Raw genomic sequence first — 14,291 nt, forward strand, 5'->3', positions numbered from 1 at the left:
AGGGGTCGTGGGAGAATTGGGAGGGTTGACTGTGAGCATGTTGCTTATCCCACTGTGCGGTATCGCATCCCGTGTTCTCTTGCCAACTCCACTTTCATAGTCTTTGTCACCATAGAAAAATGTGAAGATAATAGGGGCTCGGGAGCAGCCCATCCTAAAGCACTCGCAGAACAGAGGATGGCGAATCCGGTGGAAAATCAGCGCCAGGTCATGGCAGGTGCTTCACTGATGAATCTAGTTGTCCCTGCCGGTCCAAGTGTGCTAGTAGATGGTGAACCTACAGGCTCGGCGGTTCCTCATTCTGACTCGGAGGACTCTCTTCAATTTGGGTGCAGGGTCGTCGAGGAGCCTTACACCTCTGAGGATGACTGATCCAGCCCGAGTTTTCGCCCTTGCAGTTTCTGAAGTAGGCGCTCGACTCTGTTTTGATTCTCGCAGTTATCGCTTGTTTCAGGTCTCTGTCTGTCAATGTGTCGTTTATGTTCAGCACTGTGTCATGTCTGTCAATGTGTCGTCTTAGTTTTTGTTCAGCACTGTGTCGTGTCGAAGGTGTAGTCAAAATACTGCTGAAGGTTCACACTGTACTGAAATCATGATCTTTTTGTAACATGCCAAATTCAGGGCAGAACTTTCAAGGCCATGGCCTTGCTGTAATATTTTTGTATCAATAATAGAAGTAGACAGATTGAGAAAAATAAAATAAAAAAATTTTGGTCAACATAAAATTAATTTTATATGTTTTTAATAAATTTTAATTTATATATTTTTAATAAATTTTTGGTCAACAACATAAAATTAATTTCCAATTTTTAATAAATTTTTGGTCAATATGAACTTATTTATCGAATTGAGGCTTCTGTGATCCATAATAGTTGTAAGCAGAGCTTCGGCGAAAATCACATGAGGAAAGACATTTGCCGACACCTTTCGAACCAACCAGTGTGGTTCATCGTCAGGACAAGTTGAAGAAACAGGTCCAGCTTAGCATGTTAAATAGTCTGAGCAAAGACTCAAATCGACCAACGGCTAATTTTGACCTACGGACCCAGGTCAAATTACTATTCATTAATTTAATATTATTATTATTTTTAATATTAAAACATAAAATATTTTTAATGGTTAGTTTTAAATTTTTTTATTAATATATATATATATATATATATAATAAGCTCAATAACATAGACAATCATAGGCTTCCTAAGCTAGCTTTAAATTCCAGCCAAAATCACCTAAGGCTTAACCGAGGATGGCATAAGGACACAAGGGCCTGGTTAAACTATTCGGAGATCAATGAGAATGATGCTTTGCAAAACATAAATAACATTAAAGATATTGTTACTTCTAAGTTCAAAGAAAAATTGTGGTGTGAGAAAGATTTAGCGTCTAAAAGAAAATTAAGTTATTATAAGAAGGTCATTAACCCCACCCTTGAAGATCAAAAGTATCTTTCTATTCTAACTAGCTCAAAAAAGAAAATTAATATAGCAAAGATTAGAACGAATTCTCATGAGCTCCATAGCGAAACTGGCCGCTGGGTAGTTCCTAAAACGCCATGGATGGAAAGGATCTGCCATATTTGTGAGAATGGGAGCATCGAGGATGAAAACCACTTCCTCTTAGAGTGCCATGCATACAACCACATTAGATCTCAATTTCACAACCTTTGTTACAATACTGACCTTCCTAGCCTTTTACAATACCAAAATTATAGTGAACTCGGGAGGCTTCTCTCCAAGCTTTTCGAGCATAGGAATAAAATCTTAAATCAAAATAAATAATTTGTCTTTTTAGGTCCGATAGATCATTATTTGGTCTCAGCGGACGTTAACCACCATCATCATCATATATATAAACATATTAAAGTTACGATAATAGGTTGTTAATAAATAAATTACTTATAGTGGTTAGTTTGAGGAGATAATTAACTTATTAATTTAAATTATTTAGTAATTATTTGTTTCTTAAACCAAAATAGATAATTTGTTTCTTTAGGTCCGATAGACCATTATTTGGTCTCAGCGGACGTTAACCATCATCATCGTCATCGTCATAAAACATAAATATATATAATAATATGTTGTTAAGGATCAGAAAAATTATCGATGGTTAAAGTAATTTATTAATAATATATATATATATATATATATATATATATATATATATATATCAAGTGGACGTTAACCATCATCATCGTCATCATCATAAAACATAAATATATATAATAATATGTTGTTAAGGATCAGAAAAATTATCGATGGTTAAAGTAATATATATATATATATATATATATTTCAATTAAAAACATAAAGTTAAGGTTAAAAATATAAATAAATCAAATAATTTAAATGGTTAGTTAGAAAAGGTAATTTATTTAATTTAATTAATTAATTTATTATTATATATTAATAATATAAGTCATTTTTAGTTTAATTAAATTATTTATTAAATATAATTCATATAATATTAGTAATATAGTCTTGATATTATTAATATTAGTAGTCAAAGTATTATTATTAATTTAATATTGTTGTTGATGATGATGATGATGGTGGTGGTTAACGTCCGCTGAGACCAAATAATGGTCTATCGGACCTAAAGAAACAAATTATCTATTTTGATTTAAGATTTTATTCCTATGCTCAAAAAGCTTGGAGAGAAGCCTCCCAAGCTCACTATAATTTTGACATTGTAAAAGGCTAGGAAGGTCAGTATTGTAACAAAGATTGTGAAACTGAGATCTAATGTGGTTATACGCGGGGCACTCTAAGAGGAAGTGGTTTTCATCCTCGATGTTCCTATTCTTACATATATGACAGATCCTTTCCGTCCATGGCGTTTTAGGAACTGCCCAACGACCTGTTTCACTATGGAGCTCATGAGAATTCGTTCTAATCTTTGCTATATTAATTTTCTTCTTTGAGCTAGTTAAAATAGAGAGATACTTTTGATCTTCTAGGGTGGGGTTGATGACCTTCTTATAATAACTTAATTTTCTTTTAGCCGCTAAGTCTTTCTCACACCACATTTTTTCTTTGAACTTAGAAGTAACAATATCTTTAATGTTATTTATGTTTTGCAATGCATCATTTTCGTTGATCTCCCAATAGTTTAACCAGGCCCTTGTGTCTTTATGCCACCCTCGATTGAGCCTTAGGTGGTTTTGGCTAGAATTTAAAGCTAGCTTAGGAAGTCTATGATCGTTTATGTTACTGATTTTGTGCTTGTACAACAGAAACCTAAGCATAGCTAGGCTCTCAATAGGGGAAAGACCTGCTTCTATAAAGAGAATAGGATAAAGTGTATTACTTTTAATTTTCAGGTTATAAGTTATAAAACGCTTCTGGATTTGCTCAATCTTTCTCCATGATTCTCTGGAGATGCTGCAACCCCAAACCTCACAGCCATATAAGATAATAGGAGTGACTAAAGTTTCAAAGAGGAACTTCTTTTTATCCCACATTACAAGGTTTGCAATTTTACAATTATTTTCAAGACCATAGTAAGCTTTCCACCCCCCATTAATCCTTTTCTCAATGCTATGGTTCCAGTTGAGCTTGTGATGAATATCAATTCCTAGGTACTTGTAAGAATACACTTCCTCCAAGTTATTATTGTCATACATAAAATTAGCGTAAGTTTCCTTCTTGGATTTGATAATCATAACTTTTGTTTTGTTAGTGTTAACAGTCATACCCATGGTAGAGCAGAAATCCTTAAGAAGCCTGAGTTGCTTATTAAGATCAGATGGGCACCTTGCCAAAAGAACAATATCGTCAGCATAAAGAAGAAGGATGACGACTATCCCAGCTAAGATCGTGCCATCACATCATGCTTCCTCTAAATAGCCTTCGAGCTTATCGATGTAAATGCCAAATAGGGTAGGGGAGAGGGGGCAACCTTGTTTAACTCCGATGTTACACTTAATATCTTTCGACCACCCTTCATTGCTCTTTAGCTTGGCAATTACATTCTCATATAACCTTATAGCGGCAGCTCTCAACTCGAGAGGAACCTTTAGCTCTTCTAATCTATTCCAAAGGTTGGATCTAGGAACCGTATCGAAAGCCTTTCTAAAGTCCACAAAGCAACAAAATAAATTGGATTTATCATTACAACATTCCTCCGCAATGATCCTAAGCGTAACAAGGTGGTCTGTTGTTGAGTGATGCCTTCTGAAACCTGCTTGGCCTTTAGCCTGCTTACCTTCACTTTCAAGCCATATGCTTAACTTTTTTTTCCAAAATACTACCATATAACTTGGCTAAGAGAGGGCTGATCATAATTGTTCGATAATTAGAGGGGTTATTTGTATCCCCACTTTTAAAAATAGGGATAATGAGGCTCTCAGTCCAAGGTTTAGGGAACCCTTGCTTGACTGCTTGATTGAAAAGCTTGTGGATGTGGGGGATGAGGACAGGACCTCCAATTTTTAAGATTTTCGCTTGGTAACCTTCAATGTCCTTAGCTTTCCCATTAGCGAGGCGATTAACCCCAAACTTAATGTATTCTAAAGAGAAAACTTCTTTCGTTGTGAGAAAGGTTTCGAAATTATCCATGACATTTGGAGATTCATAAAGCTTTTTAAGATAGGAATTCCAATCGCAAAGAGCAATTTTATTATTATCCTTAGTCTTCCTAGTTAGAATCTGCCTCCAAAATTTCTTAGGAGCTACCTTAGAGAGGTGTAAGAGATTCTCTTGTCTTTGACGAATGTACTGCCTCTTTTTCCTTTTAGTTAGGGCTTTGTATATTTTTATCTTGTCCATTTTAAGATATTCATCAACAGCTTCCTTAATTGCTCTCCTTGCACTTTTACAATCTTTGTCATACCATGGATTGGTTTTGCTATTTCTTTTATTATTTGAAACTTCAATTGAGAACTTGTTAATAGAATATGAGAGGGTTGTAGTAAAATTATGATAGAGGTCTTCTATGTTGTCTATATTAGATAAAGGAAGCAAATTAGTTTTTAATTCATTTAGAAAGAGATCATTTTTATTTCTATCAAAAATTAAGTTCTTTTGGCTATAAGTATTATTTTCTATGGGAACTCTATGCATGGCAAAATTGAGAGTTATAAGTAAAGGCCTATGATCAGAGTCAGGTTCATGGTCGTTTAAGATGTCAAAATTTATTATTTCGTTGTATAATGGGAGATCGGAAATAACATAGTCTACCACACTGCTACCAAGCCCATGGATGCAAGTCATCTTGCTAGAATTGGGCCACTTCTTTAGACCATTGCAAATTATGAGATCCTGAGCACTATAGAGCTTGACTAACTCCGACCCAAACAAATTTTCCCCGAGATCTTCAGAGTTCCTTTTGTACCTGCTAGCCAGAGTAGGGTCTTCATCTAACCAAAGAGGATTAGGGTTGGAATGATTGCTTAGAATAAAAGATTGGTTGTTTGAAGTTCGAGCATTAAAGTCACCTATTAAAAGGATATTCCCGTCATTCCTTAGGCTAGAAATATCATTCTCTAAACCATTGTAAGGGTTAGTTTTATCTAGATTCTTCTTCTTATAGAAGTTAGAATTAATGGGGGGAAAATAACATATTGCTATGTAGGACTTTTTATTATTAATGTCTTTGATCTCTATCCAACTATATTGGTTGTGAGGGTCGTTTTTATAAATCCTAACATGGGGGGAGATGTTCTTCTTAATGTAACAAGCTATTCCCCCAATGCCTCTACGGGAGGATCGCTTGTTCCAGGCAGACCATAGCATAAAGCCATCTATGTTAGGGACCTTAGATTCTTTGTGCTCCCAAGTTTCAACAAGCAAAATAATATCAACATCATTTGAAATCCAACTTAGCTTGAGGCCTTTGTTCTATGGGAAGCCACGACAATTCCAAGAAAGGATCCGGAGCATGTTTAATTGCTATTGATTACTATCTTTTTGGTTTCTATCTCGAATAAAGGCTTTTCTATTTCTGATTATTGCCCATTTTCCTTCCTTTCTAGCTTCTTTTACCTTTTGAACCTCCTTTCTTAATTCTGCTTGGTCTTCTGGAATGAGATCTTCATTTATGAATATTCCTGTTCCTTTTAGACTTGAGGTTTTACTAAGTATGTCGTGCTTATGATCAGTGGAGCTCACCTTTATGCGGATTAGTCTTTCTTTATTCTCAGTTAATTTCCCCAACCTTGTTGCTTCTGTGAGACACAATGTTTCAATTTGTAATCTATTATGTAGTTCTGTCTGGGCTAAGGCTAAAGTATCCTCATCTACTTCCTCTTTTAAACCGAATATTATAAGGTTTAAGGCCCTTTTGTTACGTTCGTGGTCTAATTCTATTAATTTTTTCATTTCATCTTTAATTGGTTTGATATCTAACTTATCTACCACATTATTTAGGGTGAGGCGGCTATTAACTTTTTCTTCTAGTTCTTTAATCATGTCTTTCATTTTAAGACTCTCTAAAGTATCAGCATCTCCTTGCTGGGATGGTTGGTTAGTATCTTGGTTATGTTTTTCTATAACTTGCAGTCTAGTCTCCATTGCCTCCATTTTATTCTCTAGTAGTTCTATTTTATTTTCTATTTGTTTTTGGATCGTGTCTTCAAGAGATGCAAATTTATTTTCCAGCATGGCTTCTAACTCTTTTTGTAGCTTGGCTTCTCTTTCTTCTCTACGTTTCTCTAAAGAATCTATATACTCATAAAGGCCTTGTAGAGTAACTGTGCTAGGTCTCCCCTTGGTAATCTTTGGTAACTGTGGTGAAATATTCATACTTGAAATTATATGAGCAAATATGTATTAGAAAAAGAAAAAGATAAGGAATGTGTGCACCTGATATCAAAAAACTTGACTGCAGATCGCCTGTCTGCCCTTGGTAATCTTTGGTAACTGACTGCAGATCCCCCGTGCCCACCGCAACCCGCAGACTCTTTCACCGAGCCTCAGAACACTTTCACCGAAGAATATATAGAGTACGTTTTTAACTCTTTCACCGAGCCTCAGAACTCTTTCACCGAAGAATATTTGTGAAGAATATATAGAGTAAGAATATATGCCAAGAATATATAGAGTATGTTTTTAACTTTTTCACCGAGCCTCAGAATACTTTCACCGAAGAATATATGCGAAGAATATATAGAGTAAGAATATATAGAGTATGTTTTTAACTCTTTCACCGAGCCTCAGAACACTTTCACCTAAGAATATATAGAGTACGTGTTTAAACACTTTCACCGAAAAATATATGCGAAGAATATATAGAGTAAGAATATATGCCAAGAATATATAGAGTATGTTTTTAACTCTTTCACCGAGCCTCAGAACTCTTTCACCGAAGTATATATAGAGTACATGTTTAACTTTTTCACCGAGCCTCAGAACACTTTCACCGAAGAATATATGCGAAGAATATATAGAGTAAGAAAATATGCCAAGAATATATAGAGTATGTTTTTAACTCTTTCACCGAGCCTCAGAACTCTTTCACCGAAGTATATATAGAGTACGTGTTTAACTTTTTCACCGAGCCTCAGAACACTTTCACCGAAGAATATATGCGAAGAATATATGTTATTCTTAATGTTATTATTATTATTATTTATGGAAATAAGTTAAATTAGGTAAAATATATAGATAAATAAAATAATTTTAATGGTTAGTTATAAAAACTTTAATTTAATTAATTAATTTAAATTATTTATTAATATATATGATGATGATGGTTACCGCTGAGACCAAATAATGATATATATATATATATATATATATATATATATATATATAAAAGTTATAATATACGGTTATCAAGATAAAAGTCAGGTGAAAGATAAAGATAGTTGAAAAAGGAATAAAAATAATGAATAGAAAATAAAAAATAAAAAATAATAAAAAATAAATAAAATAAAATAAAATAAAAAAATAATAATAATAAAACAAAATAAAAAATAAAATAAAATAAAAATAAATAAATAAATATATGTAAATATAAGGTATAAAAAATAAATAAAAATAAAACAGAGAGAACGACAAAAATAAAAAGGGGAGGGACAGGAAGAAGAACAATAGAAACCACAGAGCAAAATGGATCAACCCCAGGAGGAAGGAAGGCTCCAGGGGGAACACAGAAAGCTAACAAAAAAAAGGGGGGAAAGGAAAGACTTAGACGACAGGGCAGGGATCCAACAGCTACTGATTTTCCAGCCGCAGTTGGTCGATTTAGTCGTTGGAGTCTCTGCTGAGACTATTTAACATGCTAAGCTGGATCTGTTTCTTCAACTTGTCTTGACTATGAACCACACTGGTTGGTTCGAAACGCCTCGACAAATGTCTTTCCTCATGTAATTTTCGCCAAAGCTGGTTACAAATATGAACTTAATTGAATAAATTATTTATAAATTCTAATATTCACTTTATATTTTTATTATAATTGAATAAATTATTTATAAATTCTAATATTCACTTTATATTGTTTTAATAAAATTTTGATCAACATGTAAAATTAATTGAAAGATGAACATATTTTTAAATACGTTTATACCTTAACCTCAGGCTAGGCTAGCGATAATAACTGGCTTAACTAGTTATTTATTTTCACTCAGGTTCATTAGAGAAATACAATCCCTATCCCCCTGGACAAATGTGGAATGAATACATAACACTTACATATATTAATAGTGGCCTATCGACCTCTAGGCATATTAGTATATTAGTCAATCAAGAACATTCTCTTACATGCATTCGACGAGGCTCCCAAGAGCCCTTAATTCTTTCGTACAGATTTGAAACGATCATTGCTCCTAGAGTTTTTGGATTTATACTAATCAAGGGTTAAATTTCATGCCGGTTTACAGGTTTTTTGTTTTTTAGATGTCAAATATTTTTTATTTCAAAATATACTGGCCAATAATTTTAAAAAATATCATATTAACGGGCATGTAAAAAAAATGACCAATTTCAATTATATATATAAATGGTTCATGTCAAGATTTACCTTGAAACATTGGATGCCAATACCTTTCCGCCACGTAAACTCAAGGGGTTGTGAAAGAGAAAGAATTGTGGTGGAGCAACAAAAACCTTTCAAATAAGTTTATGTAAAAATGAAGTTTAAGAGTACGAAATTAGCTGTCCCCGACAGACTTAACTTGTTTCAATAAATTGATACCACGGGAGTTTTTTACTCTCAGGGTCAAATGTACTCTTAAGTATTTATGAAAATTATGGTTGCATTAAACTTGCTCAGTGCTATCCCACACTCTCAATTAAATCTGCTCTCTGTGATTTTTCTATCATTCCCGCCCCATGATTCACCATGGAAAAAATTAAATAGATCTGCTTACAACAATTTTTTTTTTGAAAAAATAACAGAACATTTGTTACAACTTACTATAGATTCTTAAAATAGATAGTTATTTTTTGGTAACTGAACACTAATTTTATGCCATATATTTTATTCGAAATTTCTCGTCAAAGACTTGAAATTATTAAAAGTGAGGGTAATATTGAATCAATTGGGTATAGAGAGGCTTAAAAAGAAAATTTAAAAATATTGGTAGAAAACATGTACACGTGTCCAAAATTTAAACATTAACCCAAAAAACAAAATTAAAAAGTAAAAGATCTGGGTAATGAAAAAATTCATATATAATCTAATTTGAGAAGAATTCAATATAGAAAATGATAAAAAAAATATTAATGAATTAAATATTTTTTAGATCTAAGTAATGAAAAAAATTCATATATAATATGGGGTTTTATATATTTATTAAATAGAAAAAAAGATATATTAAATTTAAATATGAATTAAAAAATATATATATATTAATTTTTTTGGGTTAAATATAAGATTTTTTTTAAATTAAATAATAAGCAAATTTAAGAAGAATTTAATAGAGAAAATGATAAAAAAAATTAATGGGTTAAATATTAAAAAAAATATAATATTTAGAATTTAGAATTATTAATTAATTAATAGAGCTTTTATTTTCATTACTTAATTTATTTAAAAAATGACTTTGTAAATAAAACAATTAATTGAATTTGTTTATTAAGTTTTTTTTTAAGATTTAATGAATTAAGTATTTAAAAAAATTAAAAAATAAATATAATATTTAGAATTATTAATTAATTAAGTTTTTATTTTCATTACTTAATTTATTTAAAAAATGATTTTGTAAATAAAATAATTAATTGAATTTATTTATTAAGTTTTTTTGTTTATTAACTTATTAATGTTTTTTCTCTTCATTAATACGAAAATTACATGTTGAATCTCCAGCATGTATGAGATGCATTTACTTGAAGTTAGAATCGTCAATGTTCAGTATCACTATTTACAGATATCAGCCTCTATTTACAAATATCAGCCTGATATTTACAAAAAGTAAATTAAAACATATAGTCCATAATAAGTCCAGAAAATAATTGTAAATGCAAAAATAAAAAAAGGAATGATCATAAAGATCATTCTGAGAGATTTCCATCCAATTCGATGAATGTACGATGAAAGAACTGGAAAAATTCCCCATCTCTGAATTCCTTTATCAACCAATGTCCTGATCAGTTGCGCGACCTCTTTGGAAAGAAGATCAACGACTTCATTCCTTTCCTTGTATATGTGAGAGAATACAATAAAATCAAATTGCGATTTTAAAGAGAGGACATCCTCCATTAAGTCCCTAAGTGTGTGCAAGTGACAATGACATTCATCATTGATCCAATTTATGACAAGCTGTGAGTCCCCAAAAATCTGAATCCTGTGGCAGTTTTGTTCTAGTGCAAATAGGACAAGGTGTCTTAAGATGTTTAGCTCCGCAAAATTGTTTGTACCCTCCCAAGACCCACTTTCATTTTGAAACAAAGGTGTTCATTTATGTGGAGAACTGCACCCACCCCATAGCCCATCATTTGAGCCAAGCCATTGAAATAAGCCCAGGGAGTGCTTTTGTCAATAATTTTAGGAGAGATGATCCTATTGCTGTGGCGAACAGTATCCTTGGGAATCAGGTTGAAAATGGCTAAAATGTTGTCACAGGTGACTGACCAGTGGCTCAGAGCCTCATGAAAGATAAGGTGGTTCCTGTTCAGCCAAATTCCCCAACAAACTATCAGTGGAAGATTCCTGGCTTTTTATGAGGCTACATCAGTCCACCAATGGAGCCAAGCTTCTTCAATATTTTGGCCTTCCCATTTTTTATCCATGTTGAGTGCAGTTGCAATGAAAGACCAAACTTCCGTAGAAATCGGGCAGTGGAGAAACAAATGGTTCGTATCCTCTGCTTCGTTTTTATAGAGACTGCATCTGGAGGGACCCTGGAAAGCACGTTTCATTAGATTAGTTTCTGTTGGGACCTTATTTCAGAGGATGCACCACATGAAGAGCCGAGACTTGTGTGGAGCTTTTAGTTTCCGTAAGTGTCGCCACCACCAGCATCCATTTCCCAAAACCTGAGCCTCCATAAGGGCTGCATATCCATCTTTTGGGGTATACTGGCCATGAGGAGCAGAGGCCTAGATGATCTCGTCTTCCCGGTCTATAATTCTGATGTTGGCTTCCTCTAGAGCCCCAATGAAATGGTGTCAGACCCTACGCCATCTTTCTGGTATACCCATGGTCCCAAAATCCAGCCATTGCTGCATAGCCTAGTCTCAGCACCCAACCATAGAAATGTGTGCAATCTTGGTGAAACCGGACTCAGAAAGGCGAAAACACATATCCCTAAGGAGAATATGAGAATTCTTGTAACCAGCCCAGGCATCCATGCCAATTCTTACCTGCTCTCCATTGTCAATCCGCTAGGCTAACCCATCCTTGATAATGCTTAGGGATTGGGAGATGGCCTTCCAAATGATCAAGGCACCCAGTAAAGTCTAACAGGGTCTACGGATCCAATCGATAACAGATAAAAGATGGTTGTACTTATTATAGGCCACCTCTTTCCAAAGATTCACAGAATTGATGATTTGCCAACTCAGCTTCGCCGCCAGAGCTTTTGCAAAATCCTAGAGATCCTTTAAACCCCATCCACCCCAATTTTTTGGTTTTGCAATCCTCTCCCAGTGAACCCAAGCAAAAGTATGTGCCTTGTTTTGATCTGCCAAAGGAAGTGACAACAAATCTATTAAATCCTGCTGAGAATTCCCTTTCTGATCTAAGCAAGGGTCATCCAGTATACCAGAATGGCCTCCAGTACCGTCTTTATCAGAGTGAGCTTTCCTGCTCTAGAGAGCCATCGCTGCTGCCAGATGTTTATATAGATTTTGATTTTTTCAATAAGCCACGACGAGTCAGCAATGCAGTAACCATTCGGTTTTAGCCTGAAATCAAGATATTTGAGGCCTGATTCCAGCTCGTTCTTGACGAAAGCTAATTGTTGTGTAGCATACCTTATCTCATTTTGAAGGCATGAAGCGAAAATGATGGTAGATTTTTCATAATTTAACTCCATACATGTAGCTTTACAAAACAATGATAGAATGTTCTTGAAACAAGAGGAATCTCGGAATGAACCATTTGAAAATATAAGTACATCATCTACAAACAATAGATGCGAGAGGGATGTCATGTCAGAAATCAAGACCCCCCCCAGCGCTCCTGTTGAGCGAGCATTTTTTAACAATCTACTTAATCCTTCCATGATCAAAAGAAAAAGCAGGGGGGGATAGAGGGCATCCCTGTCTCAGCCCATGTTCTGCATGGAAGAAACTAGATGCAACCCCATTAATGAGAATACTAAAGGAGCTAGAAGACAAACATCACATGATCCAATTTATGAAAATATGGGGGAAGCCGATATGGGTGAGAATGAGTTGAGGTAGGTCCAACTCGCATGGTCAAAGGCTTTGGAAAGATCGATCTTGAGTATAATGGCCTTTTTAGAGAGATTTTTGATCAAGTGAAGGCCTTCTTGAGCGGTCCCAATGGCTCCATCGATCTGATGGTGACAGAGGAAAGCAAACTGCTATTTGGAAATCATCTTGGATAGGATAGGCTTTACATGCAATGCTATAATTTTTGAAATGATTTTGTAAATATAGTTGCAGAGGGAGATAGGATGGAAGTCGTCAAATGTAAGGGGCTTGTCAACCTTAGGGATGAGGGCCAGGAAAGTTGAGTTGAATCCTTCATACATCCTGCCTGTAGTTCTGCACTCTTCAATAGCCAAGAGAAGATCCGACCCAATGAGCTCAAAGAAAAAGATGTAGAATTCCATGGGCCACCCATCTGGCCCCGGGCTCTTGTCCCTGCTGAAACATTTCAGAGCGAATTCCATTTCCCCCATCGAAACTGGCATGTTTAAAACCTCAACTTCTTCCTCCTCAACAAATCTAGGGAGAACCTCAACGATGTAGAGGATCTCAGTGATGGAGGTCCCCCTAGGCGCCTTGTAAGTGTTTGAGAAGTGTCACATTCCCATGTTAGCAAGTTGATTGAAAGAAATAGCCTCCCTGCCCGAATGGTCTCTCAGCTCCCATATGGTATTAATAGATTTCCTTCCCCTTGAAAATTGTTGAAAGAATTTTGAGTTCTCATCGCCCGCCTTTAGCCAAGTTGCTCTACTTTTCAAGCACCATGTCTCCTCTTTCTGTCTCAAAAGCCTGATTTTTTCCGCTTCCAATTTGATTAAGTGGTCCTTTGTTTCAGAGGAAGCATAACTGGACAACCCATTGTCTTCCAAGTGTTTGAGGACCCCTTCAATCCTTTTTAACTCCACCTCATCTTTTTGTTGTTTGATCCTAGCCTAGCTGAGGGTTTTCGACTTTAATCAAGCGAGGTTATTAGCAATAACAATGCCCGGAGATGAATGAATATCCGGGCTGAAGTGACTCCATTTTCCTTGATAATATCATGAAATTCAACTTCAACAAGCCAAGTCACTCTGAACATGAAAGGAGAATGGGGTTTATGGTTGGAATCCCCAATCTCCAAGAAGATCGGGGAATGGTCAAAATACCCCCTGATCCCACACATTGTCGAATGCGGTCCAATCAAGCTAACAGGAGAGCTTTGATGAGGAAACGATCCAGCCTTCTAGCCAAAGCATCCTCCCCGGTCCTATGATTCCTCCAAGTCAGCATGAGTCTTGTCGTTTCAATGTTTAGAAGGTCATGATCATCCATCATCCCTTCGAAGAATCCAGTTAAGCTATCCATCTAGGCCCTGTTGCCCCAAGATTCCGCGAGCCCAAGTGAGAAGTTTAGATCACCTCCAATAATCAAATTCTCAAATTACATGAAATCAACTTCCAAGAGTCTTTCCAAAAAAAAACTCCTTGTTATGGCAAGGCCCATAGATGTTAATGATCCTTAAGGGGATGTTGATGA

This window comes from Pinus tabuliformis, chromosome 4_2 (genome assembly GCF_031772625.1).
Source record: "Pinus tabuliformis cultivar Carrire ecotype Pingquan chromosome 4_2, CPIR1, whole genome shotgun sequence".
Taxonomy (NCBI): Eukaryota; Viridiplantae; Streptophyta; class Pinopsida; order Pinales; family Pinaceae; genus Pinus; species Pinus tabuliformis.